The sequence below is a fragment of the Octodon degus genome, unplaced genomic scaffold (genome assembly GCF_000260255.1).
Source record: "Octodon degus isolate 3935 unplaced genomic scaffold, OctDeg1.0 scaffold00207, whole genome shotgun sequence".
In the NCBI taxonomy this organism is placed as follows: domain Eukaryota; kingdom Metazoa; phylum Chordata; class Mammalia; order Rodentia; family Octodontidae; genus Octodon; species Octodon degus.
In genome coordinates, this window is record NW_004524783.1 from 3,807,403 (window position 1) to 3,825,410 (window position 18,008).

At 39.8% G+C, this 18,008-nt stretch overlaps 1 protein-coding gene across 7 annotated transcripts in view; it reads right to left on the bottom strand.

The window, feature by feature from the left end:
* The window catches only part of Trio (trio Rho guanine nucleotide exchange factor), a 374,802-nt gene that overhangs the window by 287,856 nt on the left and 68,938 nt on the right, over positions 1-18,008 (bottom strand). The window contains exon 2 of one of the 7 annotated variants that reach the window (XM_023704922.1): positions 2,969-2,971. The exons of 5 other annotated variants lie outside the window; for them this stretch is intronic. The gene's annotated coding sequence lies outside the window, so the exon portion shown is untranslated. Of the gene's footprint in view, positions 1-2,968; positions 2,972-11,429; positions 11,453-18,008 lie in introns of those variants that run through there. One more of the 7 variants, XM_023704927.1, reaches the window with a different exon arrangement.

An 18,008-nucleotide genomic window follows, 5' to 3' on the forward strand; every position in this document is an offset into this window, starting at 1 on the left:
AAAAAAAAAAAGAGAACATCAATTTTTATTTTGTAATGTTAAAGATTTTCCTCCCTTCAGCTGTATTCTCTCTCAAACTTCCTGGTGAGCAGAGTTTTTTCCCCCACTCTAACTTTTGTAAAACTGATATTGGTCACATTAAACTTTATTTCAATACTGAGATTTCCCTGTGACAAAACAAGAGATAAAGAATCAGCCACGGAGAGCCAGTGAGATAGCTGAGCCGTCTAAAGGTCCAAGGTACCTACTTAGGCAAGCTTAGGCAGGTGCAGGGGACCATGACTTGATGCTAGCATCACATGCCTTGCCAGCCCTGCCCTCAGAGTAGACTGAGCTGGCAAAAAAAACCAAAAAAGAATCAGTCCGGGAGCAAGGCACTCGCACAGCCTTAGTGCCATAGGCTCAGGCTCACACATTCCACAGAGGCCCTCCCTAAGCCCTAGATAACACCCTTTTCCTTTGAGGGTGTGGGGACACAACCTGTCTCCAGTGTGAACACCACAGTGTACTATCAGTCAAATTAGCAGAGGACAACTAACATCAAGGCATTTCTAGTGTCCACTCTGGCCAGTTCACTCAGCTCTCTTAGGCTTCTACCCATATGTAATTTAAGAGCAAGGAACCTGGCAGTCTATAGGAAAAGCACACTTATGGCTCCAGCCCACTTTGTCTATGTGATCACTCATTACTAGTTGGATTAAATAATTTTTTTTAAAAACTAAGTCGGTTAAAGTAAACTCAGCAGGACACACACGAGGGGATTAAAAAAAGAATTAAGATATGTTATATACATGAACAAACTCCCTATAGTGAACATACTCATTGTTTTGCAGACATATATTGATTCAAAAATGATTTTTTAAAAAGGCATTAAATATTATTCTTCCCTTCTATTCACAGGATTCTGGACTGTACTTTAACAGTCTGTTTCTCACTGTCAGTCTGAGATGGGCCAGTGCTGAGACTTTTTGTGGAGTGTTAAATCCTGGACAGGAGCTCTTCACTGTCTTACTTGCATAAACCCTAGTATGCCGCTTTCCATACTCATCTTAAGCACCTTCTGCCAAATAAAATTAAGAGCAGTACATTCACGTCTAGAAAACCTTCCCTGCCTATCTATTGTCTTCCATGCTTATTTTGGTAGCTTATTTAAGTCTCCCCAAGTCAGATGAACTTTTAAGGAAACACATTTTCCCTACTCATGTCTTTTTCTATGCATTTACTACAAGGTCTACAGGATCTCACTACACAAGCTGGACTCATAGTGATCCTCCTGTTTTCAGCTTCCCAAGTGCTGGGATTATGGCATGCGCCACCAGCCTGGTTTCAGCTGCTGTCTCAGCATGCCCCGGGGGGCAGGGCCAGCACAGCAGGCTGGGGATGGAACCCTGGTGCCTGCACCTGCCTACGCAGGCTCTGCTCATATCTTAAAACATTTCTTTTTTTTTTTTTTTTTTTTAAGTGAAGTTTTTTTTTTTTTATTTATTACATTTATTTATTGTGTGTGTGTGTGGCCAGCTCAGCCCACCAGGGGGCGGGTCTGGCTGGCATGTGGTGCTGGGGATCGAACCGCGGTCCCTGTGCTTTGCCAAGCTTGTTTCAAGTAGGTGCTTTAGACCACTGAGCCATCTCTCCAGCCCCCATCTTAAAACATTTCGATAATATTTATGAACATTATACATTGAAGGTAAAAATACACAGTGCAAGTGAGTTTGCAGAAAAGCACAGCTAGTCATCGGAGTGCACAGCATCGGACTGCGGGACTCACGCGTCCAGCCCCGCGACTAGCAGCGCTCTCCTGCCACTAGCCAGAGCTAATTAGCAGGTTAATGGAGTTTTTTTAAAGAGAGATGGAACAGAAAGGGGGAGGAGAAAAGGGAGAAGGAGACACATTTTGTCTTCTTCCTTCATTCCACCTAAAATCCAAGTGACCTGTAGACACAGAACAGCCCTGTCTGACCAGCAGCCTTATCAGGGTGTGCAAGTTAACGTGCACAAAACACACAGACTTCTAGGAGGAAGGAACACATTGCGTCTGCTCTGAATGCTCCTAATCCATCTCTTCAGTGCTGTCCAATGGAAATCAAATGCTTCACAGGCCATGAGCACGAACTCCTAATCAGTACCTGAGGCAACGGCTCTAAACACTGTCATTCATTACACATTATTTTCTTCACTCAAACACAGAGAATACAGCTTCGCCAGTGATCTGAGACGTGCATGGCTGCTGCTGTTCAGCCTGTGGTGTCTGCAGCTAGCAGGGTGTTTCACAAAAACTTCCCAAAATTTAAATGAGAGAGTGGGCCAGAAAATAGCCAGTACAAATACAGTACCAACGTGTCATGAGAAACATTTTCTTAAAAGCTGCGCCAAATAAAATGCAAGCACACTGATGTAACCTTTAAAGTAAAGCAATGAGGATCAAATCCCACATTCCTGGCTACAAGTAGGAGACCTGCTCAGTGGCTTTGCTGTCTGGGGAAGGAAAATTAGCTCCTTTTTCATCAATGCCAATAATTCTTGCTTTCTACCTATCCCGACTCTTCGTCAGACTACTCCTATGATTTTTATTGGCCCACTCTCTCATTTAAATTTGGGAAGTTTTTGTGAAACACCTTGCTTGCTGCAGACACCACAGGCTGAACGGCAGCAGCCATGCACATGTCTCAGCACGTATGTGGATCTGGAGAGAGGAAAACATACTCATCTTCATGTTCCCAAACTGTGGACACAAACTCTGGAAAATAGTTGGCTGTCCTTCAAAGTGAAGGAAGGAGGCCAAACCAAGGGGCAGGTCAGTTGGTATGTTTCTTAAAGGAATTTTTAAAAGGAATGTCATCTTTATATTTAAAAGTGATAGGGGGCTGGTGAGATGGCTCAGTGGTCTAAAGCACCTACTTAGAACAAGCTTAGCAAAGGACAGGGACCGCGGATCAATACCCCAGCACCACATGCCAGCCAGCCCCACCCCCTGGTGGGCTGAGCTGGCCACACATACACACACACACACACACACACACACGCGCGCGCGCGTGCGTAAATAAATAAAATTTTAAAAAATAAAATAAATAAAAGTGATATATGGCCACATTGAAATACGAAGATTTTAACAAATAAAGCGTTTGAAGCAAGCAATTCAAAACTGCTATTTTTGGGGGCTGGCCAGATAGCTCATAGGATTAAAGATCTGCTTAGGCAGACGCAGGAACCAGGTTCTATCTCAGCATACCATGCCAGCCCCACCCCAGGAGTGCACTGAGACAGCCTCGGAGACCAGGAGTAGTGGTGCATGCCTGTAATCCTAGCGCTTGGGAGGCAGAAAACAGGAGGATAACTACTCATCCTATCTGTGTAGTAAAACCCTGTAGACCCTGTACTAAAATACATTTTAAAAAAAATTTTTTTTTTTGTAAAAACCTCTGCTATTTTCAAATACTTAAAATTTGAAGGGGCAGAGATTTAGCTCAGTGGCATAGCACCTGCCTGGCAAGCTTGAGGTCTTCAGTTTGAATCTTGGTACCCCTGCAAAATATTTTAATATTGTATAATGTAACTATCATTCTTTCATCCAGAAAATCAGTTTGGTCCTCCTATAAGTAATTGATTTTCATGTTTAAATATCCTATTTCATGTTTAATACTGGACTGATAAGAATACATCTGAAGGAATAAAGATTTTTATTAATTAGGTTAATTCTTAGCCCTTTTCTCAAGAATCAAGGACAACACTGTTCAGATCAGACTGTTTCTTACAGAAATAAGATTTCAATATTAAAAATCTCTTTCACAGAGAGAAAGATACCAAAAGCACCTTTGTGTGTTTGTGATAATTCCATTTTTATTTGCAAGTATCATGTACTAGTGTCTTGTACCATCTGCCATTAAACACACTTCACCTATCATTCAACAAGTAATAAACTGAAAGAGAACCTTTTAATTCAAAAAGCCTTCTCAAAATAAAGCTGATACTACTCCAATCCACTTAGGATGCAGTCAGGTGAGGCAGTGGCAGAGTCACCTGAGGCCTGAGGGAAAACAGGTGTAGAGATACTGGCAGGAGCCCTAGAGTACAGAGAAGTACTTGGTGGCTGAGTGGGGTGGGCCACCAGTTCACCCACCAATCAACATTCTTGAGTGCAGAAACCTACCTGGTCCTCAGAAATCTGCCTGTTGCACCCTAAAGGAACAAAAGTCTGTCCTCACATTCTACCTCCAAATCTACCCTTTCTGCGCAGTCTTAGAAACAACCTCTTGACCGCTGCATGCAGATTGAGAAATGTTCACACACCAAGTGACATAACCAAGTGTGCACAAGAACATTTTATATATATGTCTATATATCTAGCTAATAAATGTTGTAATATTTTACACTTTGAGGCATATATGACAAAATATTTCTTGGCTTATATTTTAATTACTGCATAAGTATGCTCTGTTACAGATTAATTTAAGGCAGGGTCAAGTGTACATCAGTGACCGATCATGTTATTAGTGATAGTCACTTCAGAAGATGAGCTTTATACAGGTATGTTTATAAATAGATCTAAAATATTCATTATTCCTATTAAGCATTTTGAAGGCCCAAAACACTACTTGTTAATGGCTGAACTCTCATCAAATCTCTGAGATGATGGTCCTTTGAGAAACTTATCTCTGCCTTTTCGTCTTCTGAAGAAATGATTTTGTCAGGTATTAAAAATAACAACTACAACTAGCAGTTCTCATTGGCAAGTTAGAAGATATGTGACACCCCACCCCAACCCCAGTTATAAGTAATCCTCACCCCACCCCCACCCCCAGTTATAAGTAATCCTCAAAAGCTCTGCCTACTGCCTCAGTGACATGGTTATAGGTGGCCATGAGTAAACTTAAGGGAATACAACCAAATTTTTGATTTATTTTTTCAGGTGCCCGGCACAACAAACAGGCAAAAGTAAAAAGGGGAAGGGGTTTTATTATCTTTGAAGATGGAAAGAATGTGGGGAAGATGAGAAATTGTCTGGATTGAAACAAAAGGAGGCTGAGGCTTTTGTGGCCTTTTGTCAGGGGTGGAATTTGAAGGGGACATTTAGATACACCCTAGGGAGCTGAGCGAAGGTCTTCCTTGAGGCAGCGGGCAGGATGAAAGGAAACTGCACCCTGAGCTGAGTTGGAGAAGAAGAGGGGAGGTAGTCGTGGGAAGATGGGCTTTTGTTTTAAGGGCTTCAGCCATATTAGATGACCACCATGATGATTTAACAATTTATACTAGGGTCAGAACCTATCAGTTTTGACCTATGAGCTCAGGGCAGATTCACAAAGACAAGAGCTGGGAGGATGAGAAAAAGAGTTCAAAAGATGGGAAAAAAGAAAGGAAGAACGGGGGTCACTGAAAGGACAAAATAAGCAAGGATAGACTGCTGTATGCACCAGGGTGAACAACAGAAGTGATAACTATGATTCCTGTAGAAATTAAAATATAACCAGTTTTTCTTTTTCTTTTGTGGATTTCCTCCAAGCAATCATAAAATAAAAATGTTTAACACTCTCACAATAAGATCATAATTCATGCTTTGCTTCTGGCTGGTTCTGAAAAACCAGTGACATATGTATGGCGGTCCTATTGGGCAGCATGAGATGATACCCTTGATTCAAACCAGTGAGAGTGTGTTACAGGGGGCTGAAATGGGGACTCGGAAGAAATGAATACTAAGAAAAAAAACCCAAAACTTCCTTTCAGCTATCTCCAAAGATCTGAAAAGATCCCTGAGTAGGTTCTGGTAAATGCCTGTGGAAGTAAAAGGACACCTACACAGCAAAAAGAAAAGCCTACCACAGGCCACCAGGCTACAAACAGAGTGCCTCCCATACTGCAGGGGAAAGCAGGACCCGCCTAGCTTGGCTCAATTCATTCCATTACCTCAGTGGCCTCAGCCAACCCACAGCCTCCTAAAGTCTGTTGCTAAGTGTGCCTATCAATGAGGAAGTTACCAACTACTATTCTCAGCAGTGAGGTAAGATTTTGCTATTGCATGCTTTAAACTTTCCACATAGAACCTCCCTCTTCATCTAACTTCTAATTTTTCTTTAGAACTCCATCTTACCATCCTGCTCCTCCAATCTGACTCAGTGTCCAGCTCTACCCCTTGCTTGTCTTGCTTCCCCATACCTGTGCATCCTACCTGGCTGCAACCACCTAGCCCCTGACTGGGTTCTTTCCCCAATCTGGGACTCTCACAGCACCACTGACTACCAGGTCCATGCTGCTGTGGGTGCTGGGCCCATGCATAAGATGCTCTGTCAGGGAGAATCCTCCCTAGGGATACAGCAACACCCTCTCCCTCCTTGTCATTTCCACTGCAGAAGCAATACCCAGGCTTTCCCACTCTAAGCGCTCAGAGTAGGCATTTTGTTAAAATTTTAAGAGTATGTTTTAAAGTGCTTTTCAACAAAAATTAGGTCTGCTGCATAACTTTTCAAACAATATACTGTTTTACTAGACTGTGGAATTCAACTGAAACATGGTTCAGGAGGCAGAGCAAGGGTGTCTGCTATGGGATGGACCATAGCAGCTGACCAACAGTGAACTGCTAGTCTGACCCATTATGGTACGTACAATGGAAAGTAAGCAATCCTCATAAAATAACTGCAGCACACTAAAATATTTACAGAAGAAACTACATAATGAGAAGGACTTTGTTAAAGTCATTCAGGGGGTGGAGAATAGATACAAAACCTGACCAGTCCAGAAGTAACAGTTGCTGAAGCTCCGTGAAAGGAACACGGGATATTACCAGTTCTCTCCACTTGAAGGCGTTTCTAAAATATTCCCAACATAAAAATTAAGAAATGATGGCAAAGAAAGTCAGGCATGGTGGCACACCACAAGCGTGCAATACCAGCACTAGGGAGGCTGAGGTAGAAGGACTGCTGCAAATTTAAGGCCAGCCTGGGCTACACAGCAGGAAGACACTGCCTCAAAACAAAACAAAAGATTGCAAAGAAGAAATCAGTGAGAGGATAAAACTTCTTAATGAATAAAAACAACTGATAGTATAAATGAAACAAAGTAGCATTCATCTTAAAATATTTTTGAAATCACAGAACAGATAATTTGGGCAATCATTATCTTTGATTTTGCTCTTTACAAATCTTGATTTATAACTCTTAACATTTTGACTATTCTTTTAAGATATATTAACCATCGATGTTCTCTAATTATTTTGCTATGAAATGTTGTTTTCATTTTAAAAGTTGAAATAAAAAAAGAAATGAATGCAAATATAAGCCTGACATAAAAGATGTTCAAGGTGTTCTTTACAACAACTTTGAGGTGATATTCAGAAGTATAATTTACATACTGTAAATGTCACTCATTTGAGCAGACAATGCTGGGGCTCCAATATGGGAAGGTGGCCCCTTGTCTGCCAGTCACCTGCCAACACCAGGCCTTAGTTTTCTCTTCTGAAAAACATGCAAATGGCCAAGGGCTTTGGAAATTGCACACTGTCAGATAAATTTTGACAGCATTACTTAAAAAATGTTTGCTGAGTTTTACTTAATTTATCCCTAGGCAAACTGCATCACAATCTAGATTTAGAATACTTGTGTTAAAAGCAAACCTTTATACAAAATAAACTCAGCAAGGAGCGATGAGTGTACCACCCACAGGGCCTCGTTCAGCTCCACTTGCCAATTTATGGACCAAGAATGTCGTGAGCCATAGCGTGGTTAGTTACAGCTGACCACTTGTTTTACTTGAGCATAATGGAGCTGGCTGCCTGTCACTGACTAAAGCTTGTCTGCTGTGAATAAGACTGAGCTCTCTGCTACAAAGTCTACTTCTGAACTGGGCTTGCAGTTGGCTGCAAGTACTAAGTTAGGCTACAGTTTTTACGCAAGGACTGAAAGCACAAAGGCACACTCAAAACAAATATAGTTTAACACCTGGATCACTCCAAAATGTTCCCTGGTTTCTCTCTACAATCAATCCTCTCTCTCGCCTATAGCCTAAAGTAATCGATGATCTGCTTTTGTCTCTCTAGTTTGGCCTTTTCCAGAAATTTCATGTAAACAGAATTGTGAAACATATTATCTTGGTCTGGTTTCTTTCCCTTAGTAAAATATTGAGGCTTATTCAGATTGGATGAGTCAGTGTACTCCTTATTTCTGCATAGTAATTAACTATATAGCTAGAATACTCCACACTTTGCTTATCCATTTCAGTTGGGCTGTTAATGCTTCCTTTTCACCTGTGAAGAATAATGCCACTAGCCACTTATATGAAGGTCCTTGTATCAACCAAAGTTTTCATTTTTCTTGAAGCAGGTATCTAGCATAGAATTGTTGGTTCGTTCATCTTCAGTGTTTGCCAGAGTGACTGCAATTTTGTTCTCACCAGCAATTTATGGCTTTCCAGTTTGTCATCATCCTCACCAATACTTGTCACTGCCAATCTTTTTTTTTACCATATCCATTATAAGAAGTAGCCAGTAGTACTTCACCATGGCTTAAATTTGTACTTTCTAGTAATCGATGAAACAAACATTTTTTGATGTACTTATTTGCCCTCCCTCCAGCATCGGCTCTGTTGCATGTCTACTAAGCTCTTGTGTTCTTTTATTTTTATCTGTTTTCGGATTATTCAGTTGTAAAAGTTTTTCATATAATCTTTATATAAATCCTTATTGATATGAGTTACATATCATATTTTCTCCTGATCTGTGACTATTTTCCTTTTTTTAATGGCATAATTTTAAAACTAAACTTTAAAATTTTTGATATATATAGTATATTAACTTTTTCATTTTTTTTATTTTTATTTTTTAAATTTTATTTATTTATATGTGTGTGTGTGTGTGTGTATATATAGTATATTAACTTTTTCATTTTTTTTATTTTTATTTTTTAAATTTTATTTATTTATGTGTGTGTGTGTGTGTGTGTGTGGCCAGCTCAGCCCACCAGGGGGCGGGGCTGGCTGGCATGTGGTGCTGGGGGATTGAACCGCAGTCCCTGTGTTTGCTAAGCTTGTTCTAAGTAGGTGCTTTAGATCACTGAGCCATCTCACCAGCCCCTAACTTTTTCATTTGTCGTTCACACTACTTGCAACTTTTTATTTATTCATTTGTTTTTCTAAAACAAGGCCTCACTATGTAACGCAGGCCATCAAACTCACTAGATAGTCCGGGCTGGCCATGAACTGGTGATCATTCTGCCTCCTCTCAAGTGCCAGGATTGTGGGCTTGTGCCACCACATCTACCTTGCTTTTTATCTAATAAATCTTTGTTGAAGCTAACAGTGGTCTTTGAAGCAAGGTCACAAAGACATCCTTTCTCCCATAAGTTCTATACTTTTACATTTAGGCTTATATTCCATTTCTACAGCATGCTCCTTGATGGAGGAGAAAACTGGTATTAAAACTATACTGCAAAATGGTATCTTGAAAAATATGCAAAAAGAATACATATGCTTGTATGTGGCTATATGTATACATGCTAACAGAGGAGTCTAACTGGACACACACCAAAACAGCAGATAGGTGCTTCTATTCTAGGGAGTTTTACCTTTTTCTTTTTTCAAGGACATGGGAATAAAGTAGCTTTAAGGTGCTTTAGAGCTGAAAGGAGGGCAGGGGAAGAAAAAATAAGGTGCTTTAGAGAAACTATTTTCCATCTTACCCAATGATTATGTACTTAGTCCTGAACAAGAAGACACCATTAAAACGGAATGACAAATCTCAGGAGCATGGCAGCAAACTGTCAGGTTCCATGAAGTGAGAAGAAAAGGCATGATGTTAGAGAAAGGAGCTACGAGAACCTAGTACAGTGGCATGGAAAAAAGAGTTGAGCTAAATTGCTGAGGATAAGAAACATCTGGGCAATCTGGCTGCATAATGAGTTCCTAAAATGCAAAATTTTTAAGAATAAAGTATGAATCTGGTTGAATTTATATACAACATTTAGTTTTTTAAAAAAGATTTTCCCCCTCCAAGGAAAACACTTGAAGAGGAAAACCTGGGATGATCTGGGATACTAATAAGTCTCATATGTTGTGTTTTTAACACAGTGGCTAGTTAATAAAAATTAGTAAATTACTATGGAGCAATTTATTATTGAAGATTATTATTATTATTGAAGATTCCTGATTATACCAGGGGCATTTATCCCTCTGATTTTGGCCAATGAACTTCAGATACAAGCTAGATCTTCTCTCTGAACCAAAGGTTACTTCAAATGCTAAGGAACTAATGTTTACTGGGTGAGCATCTTTGAATGGAACAGTAAGCTGCCTCATTACACTGATGAATTTTTAATTCATGTTTCTCCAGATCACGTGCTCTATTTTCTAAAGAAATCACCAATCCACAAAAGAAACAGCCGAGGGGCCCACAAAGGGAAAGCGCTCTGTCACCTCCCTTTGGATCAGAATACTTCCTGCAGCTGCAGCTGACATAAGGAGGTTCTCTGGATTTTTCTGGTGAGAGTCAGATTATTTAGGACCAAAAAATGTTGCAGCCTCCTTAATCCCTGGGCACTTTCTTTTGCACCAAAAATGTTGGCATCTGTTTCTACTGTAGTCAAAATTAAATACAGAGAGCAGGAAAAAATTTAAAAGTGAAAAACTTGAGTAAGAGGTGACACCATGCTCCCTAGATTTTTCCAAGTTTGATAAATATCCATGATAAATATTATTAATAAAATGTATATAATGCTTATGTGGTAGAAGATCATGGAATACTAGAACAAAAGTATGAGTGAATGTTGTCATCTCCATTGTACAGGAAAAAACAGGCAAAGAGAAGGGAAGGACCTTGCCCAAGTCAAAACCATTACTGTAATCCGGTATAACCTTACGTCAATTCTTCTAAGTGACAACGTTATAACCATTAACCTGACTTTATAGTTGAAAATCTGAATAGGGTGGGGGTGGGAGGTGGGGAAGGGTAGTGTCTGGAGATTGAACTCAGGGCTTTTGTGCTGAGCTATATCCATAATCCCACAATCCTTTCTTTTCTTTCTTTTTAATACTGAGACAAGGCCTCACTAAGTCCCTAGATTGTATAGGCTGGGCTGGACCTCACTATCTTTCTGCTTCAACCTTTCAAGGCTCTGGGATTATAGGTGTGCACTACCAAACCCAACTTAGATGGTTTTTTGTGGGAGACAGGTCTTCAGGATTTCACAGGATGAAACACCAGTCTTGTTCAGACAACCTCTTGCCGAAATCCTGTGTTTGAAACAACCACATTAGCATTGATTTGTCTAAATCTCTCCTTAATCTACTTATTTTTTCACTGTACTTAAGCACCTCTTTCTCTAAAATGAGCAGCCCTAGAACTGATCATTACAGTCCATCCACTGCAGTAAGTGGGCTTACAGGCCCATTTATGACTCTGTGTCATGACCATAAAGGCCTAGACTAGCCACAGAAGAGGAGCCAAGACATACCCTGCGGTGCCCACAGCCCAAGAGAAAAGTGGCCCCCTTCCTCTCTGGCACCCCATGAAGCTGGCAACGGAGAAGGTGGCTCCCCTTGTGCTTCTCACTCCTCTTCAGAATCACCTGTGGGGAGAAGACAGCCGCATGTCTTCAAAATCAGTATTTTTGAAGGAGAAATGCCCGTAGCAGCACATCCACACATGACACTTAATTTAGCTCTAAACAACACACACAATTCGAAACAAGCATCTTTCAAGAAATAAAATGGCTGAGTAGCTTAAAACAAAAACAAAAATCTATGGCTACTGAAAGATCCAAAAATTCTTATCAAGGTCTGCAAATATCCAGTTGAGGTCCTGAGACTGTAATTCTCCCTATACATGTTTTATTTCAAAGTACCAGGCACTTTCTGGGGCCTAATATAGTAATAGCACAACAATAAATACAAAGCAAAACCAGTTTGGTGTGGGATCAACAAGAGCTCACTCCCTTGCTGAACTTTATACAACATTGCCATTTGAGCGTCTCTAAACAAGCCACACTGCACCTCCCAGCTTCCCGGCTGCCAGAGAAGAGCCAAGCTTCACAGAGCAGCAGAGGCCCCTCCTGGGGATAGGACATGCCTCTCCCTGGGAAAGGTCATTAAGGTGCATATGAGCTCAGTTCACACACTGACAATGCTAAGTGTCACTCTGGACAGTGCACAAACAAAAATGCCTAAAGTCTGGCTTCTTAGAAATGACTCCTTTTTATTCTAAGAACATAAAAGGGTAATTAAATTTTTTTTTATTTTATGTATTTGGTACAGGGTCTCACTGTGCAGCTCGGACTCCAATGACCCTCCTGTTTTCAGCCTCCGCACTGCTGGGATTACAGGAGTGCGCCACCATGCCCAGACTTGGTCACCAGCTCAGCACGCCCCTGGAGCAGGGCCAGTGCAGCATGTGGGACCAGGATTGAACCCTGGTCCCTGTGCTTGCCAAAGCAGACACTTAGTCCGCTGAGCTATCTCTCCAGCCCAAAAGGGTAATTTAATAAAGCTTACAGATAAACATAAGATATTTGTCTTAATCCATTTATTCTATTAAGTATGAAACCAGAAATATGTGACTGATCTCACCTTCCTATCTGATTAGGAAAGATACTGTGTTTGCAAGTCTTTTGTAGTCTTTGCAGGGAAAGTGTTTCTGGAAACAGGAATGAAATGGGTTTGTTCGTTTGTTCCTATTTGTTTTTTGTAAAGATACCACTACAAATACTCTGGCTTAGTAATCACCGAGATTTTAGGATGCTGCAATCTTATTCCAACACACATCACAGGACTGCTGCCAGGACAAAGCCATCTGGAACCTCTTTTCAAATTGCCTATACAGGCCTGCAGCACATTCTCTGGAAGACCTTTCAGTAAAGACCTATTAGTAAAGATCTAATAGTAAACCACTATTCTTTTGAAAACAGATGACTTGAGAAACAAGCAAATTATTCTGAGCCATCTATAGAATAGAATAATCCAATGTTGTCATTTCATTCTTTTTAAAGTTCGGAATATGCCTGGTATATCAGCTATCTAATTACTGCACAACAACTACTCCAAACAGTGACTCAAAAATCATCGACAACTTACAATTTCTCATGCACTATGGAATGACAGAATGGCCCTGAAAAATAAATAAAAGCTATAAATGAAGATTACAATGAAGATAATGAAGATATTGGTCATCACAACAGGAGGAGTTATACTGAAAATTATTTCACCTTCTGGATGATACAGGCCCTCAGAATTGCCTGAAAATGTTGGGCTGCGTATATGCTACTTTCACCACTTTTGCTCAGAGCAAAGTAAACGCAATGCCATTCAGGTCTACCTGTATTTTTGGACCAAGATTTTCAATCATTTCTGTGCTTTTGTTTTTACCTAAAGTAGGTAGTAGGCCTTGGGATCTGCATACAACTTATATTTAATATTTAACTTATATTTAAGAAAAATATTCAATAGCTAATAAACATTTAATAGTTAATAAATAAGCACAATTTAATTCCAAGTTAGTCTGACTAAATGTGATCATTTCTTAAAATAACTCTCCCCTTTATGTGAATATGGCATTATCTCAGGCTACAACTCTTCTAACCCACCAGAAAAATTCTATATTCAGAATCCAAAAATGTTCTTTAAAACTAGAGCTTATCAATGTGTTAATTATTGAAACTGTCCTACCAATTTGATTTGAAACTATCTCATTGCTATTTATCAATTAAAATTATGGGGGGGGAACTAGAGCTTATAACCTGAGCAAAGCATTACAATTAAACTGGAATGCAGGTATCTGTGATTATCAGAAGTCCTATGTGAGGATGCTTTAGTTTAGAAAATAAACTGTATATCATTTTAGCTATTACTATACTTGTGTTATAAGGTAAATAAAACAAGAAACAGAATCTTCTTACTCTTAAAAAATAAAGAGATCCAGGGCTGGGGACATAGCTCAGGATTTCTTAGAATGTGCAATGCCCAAAGTTTACTCCTCGGTGCTGCAAAACAACCACCACTACAACAAAAATTAAAACAACAGAACAAGTTCTCCTTTTATATACAAGTACTGTGTAATGCTCATTTTCTACATCATTTATGCATTACAAAGGAATGGAATTTTTAGGTGTTTAGCCTGGGTATTTTATGGTTTTTTTGTTTTGTTTTGTTTTGCTTTTGAGAGAGGGACTTGTTACGTAGTTCAAGCTGGCCTTAATTCCTATGAAGCCCAGGCTGACCATGAACTCACAGCAACCCTCCTGTTTCAGCCTCTCAAGTGCTGGTATTACAGGATTGTGCCACCATGTCCAGCAAGTTAATTTTCAATGCAATAAAAACTCACACACTTAACAAAAGAGAAAAATTAACCTACTAAATGAATGATCATACATTAGAACTAAAAATATCTCCCATGAGCAACCACACCAAAACAGAAACTAACAGGAAGGGTACTCTAACTGGATATGCAGCTCTCATCTGTACTATAAGCCCAAAACTAGCATTTCTCAGTTCAGATGCTCCATGTTGCCCTTATGTGTGTCATCCTCAGCAACTCAACAAATTCTGGGTCCTTTACTTGCCACTTACAGGGCTGACCCACCAACTTTCAGGTCAATCCAGGTCCAGAAGGGAAAAGAGCTAAACCGAACACATTATTTCATAAATATTGCTTGACACAGTGTACCAGCATATGCTAGATCCTGGGAGTACTGAGCCCCTGTCCCAAGAGCTTATCTTCCAGGGAAGATAAATTAAATACATAATCAGCATCCTAAATTCAAGCAACTGATGCTGTTAAAGATTAGGCACAGAGGCAGACATGGTGCCACACACCTGTAACCCAGCTTCTAGAGGCTAGGAAAGGAGAACTGAAGCAAGTTTGAGGCCAAACAGAGCTACATAGTGAGACCCTGTCCAAAAAAAAAAAAAAAAAAAAAAATGGTGCAAGATCCTGTGCAGCTTCTAACAGGGAATTACCCCATCAGAGAGGTAATAGAAGTCTTTTCATAGCAAGTGACAAAATGAGATCTAAGGAAGAGGGCGGGGGGCCATATTGATGACATCTCAACATGAATGCTCCTCAGTGGGTAGGAGGCAAGGCAGGGTGGCCTTACCAAATGGCACAATATGCCACACTCCTACACAGTGTCTGGCACCCAGAAAGTACCGTTATCGTGCCTACTTCTCCCACCCTCTTGTGGGACAGAGGCACTGTTTCAGGCTGAGACACTGTGATCCCCACTCTATTCCCATTAGCAGGCAACTGCACCCATAGCCCTGACCAGTTGGACTCCAAATCCCACCAGTTCACCTTGGACTGCACAGGCACTTCAGCCATTGGTTTTTTTCTTTCCTTTAAGTCTGTTTAAACTTACTTTAACAAACATGTCCCCAGCTCCTCACTCCTTCTCTATTGCATTTCAGTTATCAAGGTCTAGCACAGGGATGTGCAGATCCATGGCAAGATTCATCTCAAAATGCCAACTAACAATCAGACTCAGTTCAAACACAATAAAGCTTGGGAAGCAAACATGCTGTATCTCTACCCATCTCTTGCTTTGGGGAAAAAGGTCAAGGGAGCAGAAAGAAGGGACAGGGAACAGAATAAAAAATGGCCACAAATATACAAAATGTGCAGGCTCAATATAAAGATGACATTGGAAGTGGAAATGACCCTAAATGACAGAAGCTAAAACTTTTTTACTGTTCAAAGGAAGAGTGTATTTATAATCTTTCTTTCCTTTTTTTTTTTTTTTTTTTTTTTTTTTTTTTTTTTTTTTTCGGTACCAGGGATTGAACTCGGTATAATTTTTCAAGAAATAATAAAATTAAATCTTTAAAATGAAGAACACTTAGAAAAAATGGGGTATACCGATGAATGTCCATTTTGTATCTGTGTATTCAAAGTGGTTAGGATAGATATATAGTTGCATTCTCTTAATGAATAGAATGATTTGTTCTAATGGTGTTTGTAAATAGGATCTCAAGTCCGCATCTTGTACAGCAATTAACCACTAAGAAGAATATATGCAGTGTACTATTTGTTGAAACTGTACTTCCGATTTGATTTGAAACTGTCTCATTGCTATCTGTTTATCAATAAAATTTTGAAAAAATAAAAAATAAAAAAAATAAAATGAAGAACAGCATTTTCTTGAAAGGTAAGATAGCTTTGAGGCTTTCAAAACAGACCATTCAAAAAATACTTAGCAATTCTCCCTTAATAATCCAAAACCTAAAGGTAATTTTTTGTCAAAGAAAAACAAGTTTTATCAATATAAACACCTCTTGACTTCTTTCAGTGGAACCTAGAGGCTCCACTTGCATTTTCAGGGAGGTGATTTTCAAGGTAACCTTTTCAGTTCTTGTTAATACACTGAAAGAAAGCACACCTCTGAAAATAAACCATCATGCTACTACTCACACAGAGTCTGGTTAGAAAAATCATTTTTCGAAAAGCTACTTCTGTTTAGACAAATACTTCCCAAGGCCTATGCCATGAAACCCCGTAACTGCCCGATGGATGCCAGGGGGGACTCTTAGACTACAGGGATAAGTAATCATGGACCTTGGAGTCCAGCCCACTACAGTCAACAATGGCCTTGACTAGACAGCATCAAGGGGCTCACATGTTAAGCAACCAGACAGAGTCTAATGCAAAGGCATGCACACTTATGATGCAGCGCTAGGACTATAAATACCTAAGTGATATAGCTATTGCACCAACTTCTTACAGTGCTCCAAAATGCCACCATTACACTTCTAAAGTAAGTGTTTATAAATTTTTCCAGATCTTACTGAAATGTAACTGTGTTAAAAGTTAACAGATTAAAAGGAAAGATTGGACCTGAAAATTTGAACACTCTATTCATCAAATCTCTAAAACTCTAATTCCAAGATTAGCACAACTGAGTGCTAGCAGAGAAAGGAACAAGGAACAGAGAGAAGACTGAGCAAAAAGACACAGAGGGGAACATGACACTGTGCTAGGTTAAAAAAAAAAAAAAAAAGCAGTAACACATTACAAGGCAGAATGTACAGTATTGGCCAATTCTTGGGAAACGTGCCATCCACAAACCTGCATTTGTGGATATAAAAACTCTAAAGGTCTACGTTTCAAAACTTGAGCGTGGTTACAGGACTGCAATGACTTATTTTCTTTTGCTTTCTAAATCTGTATAATGCTTACTGTTGGAAGACAATCCTCAACAGGTCTCTTGAGATTCTACACATCACTCAAGCAGATAGAGGCACTATCTCTGTACCATTACAAGGGTGTTTTTACAGTAAGTAGATCAGAAGACAAAGATAGTGTATTCCTTCAGGGCAAAGGGCAGCTTTGCTCATGGCCTTGGAAGACAAGAGATACTGTCTCTACTCAGGGCAAAAGCAAGTCTTGCAGTACAGTAAACATAAGAGAAATTCTCTAAATTTGGACTTGCTTTTCTGTAGCACAACATACTGAGTGTACAAGTGTCAACTGGTCTTCTGAATGCTTCCCCGTGAGAATCAGAGCTTGAAGAGAACTAGTAAAAGAATACTGGGATCATGACTACTGTTACTGCTGTGATAATAGTCTTCTGTCTCACAGCCAGGTGTCTTTTGCCAGCAAGCTAAGTCAAACAACATCCTAGTGTACAAGTAAGCTAAATAAAAATATTATCAGAGCTTTCATAGTTCTTGACAAGTATGAACCACTGTTGCTGTCTGAAATGGTTGTAACTGGCTAAAGATAGATTTTAATACATGTAGCTAAAAGAACTGATTAATGAAATACCTTCTATAAGAATCAGATCTTGCAATATTTAAAAACAAGGAGAAAAGAAGTAGAGGTGGGGAAGATAATGATGAGGGAGGTGGAAGGGCAAGAGCAGCAGGAAGAGAAGAAAGAGAATGAGGAGAAGGCAGCCCATCTCTAAAAAGTATCCTGGACTTGGCATATATAGCATTCTCACTTTTCCTGTGCTTCTTCTGTAAAAAAAAAGATTCTCTTCCTGGAGCAGCGGACTACAGAGCTGAAGACATGACAGGGGGAAAAAAAAAAAGGAAGGAGAAGGAGA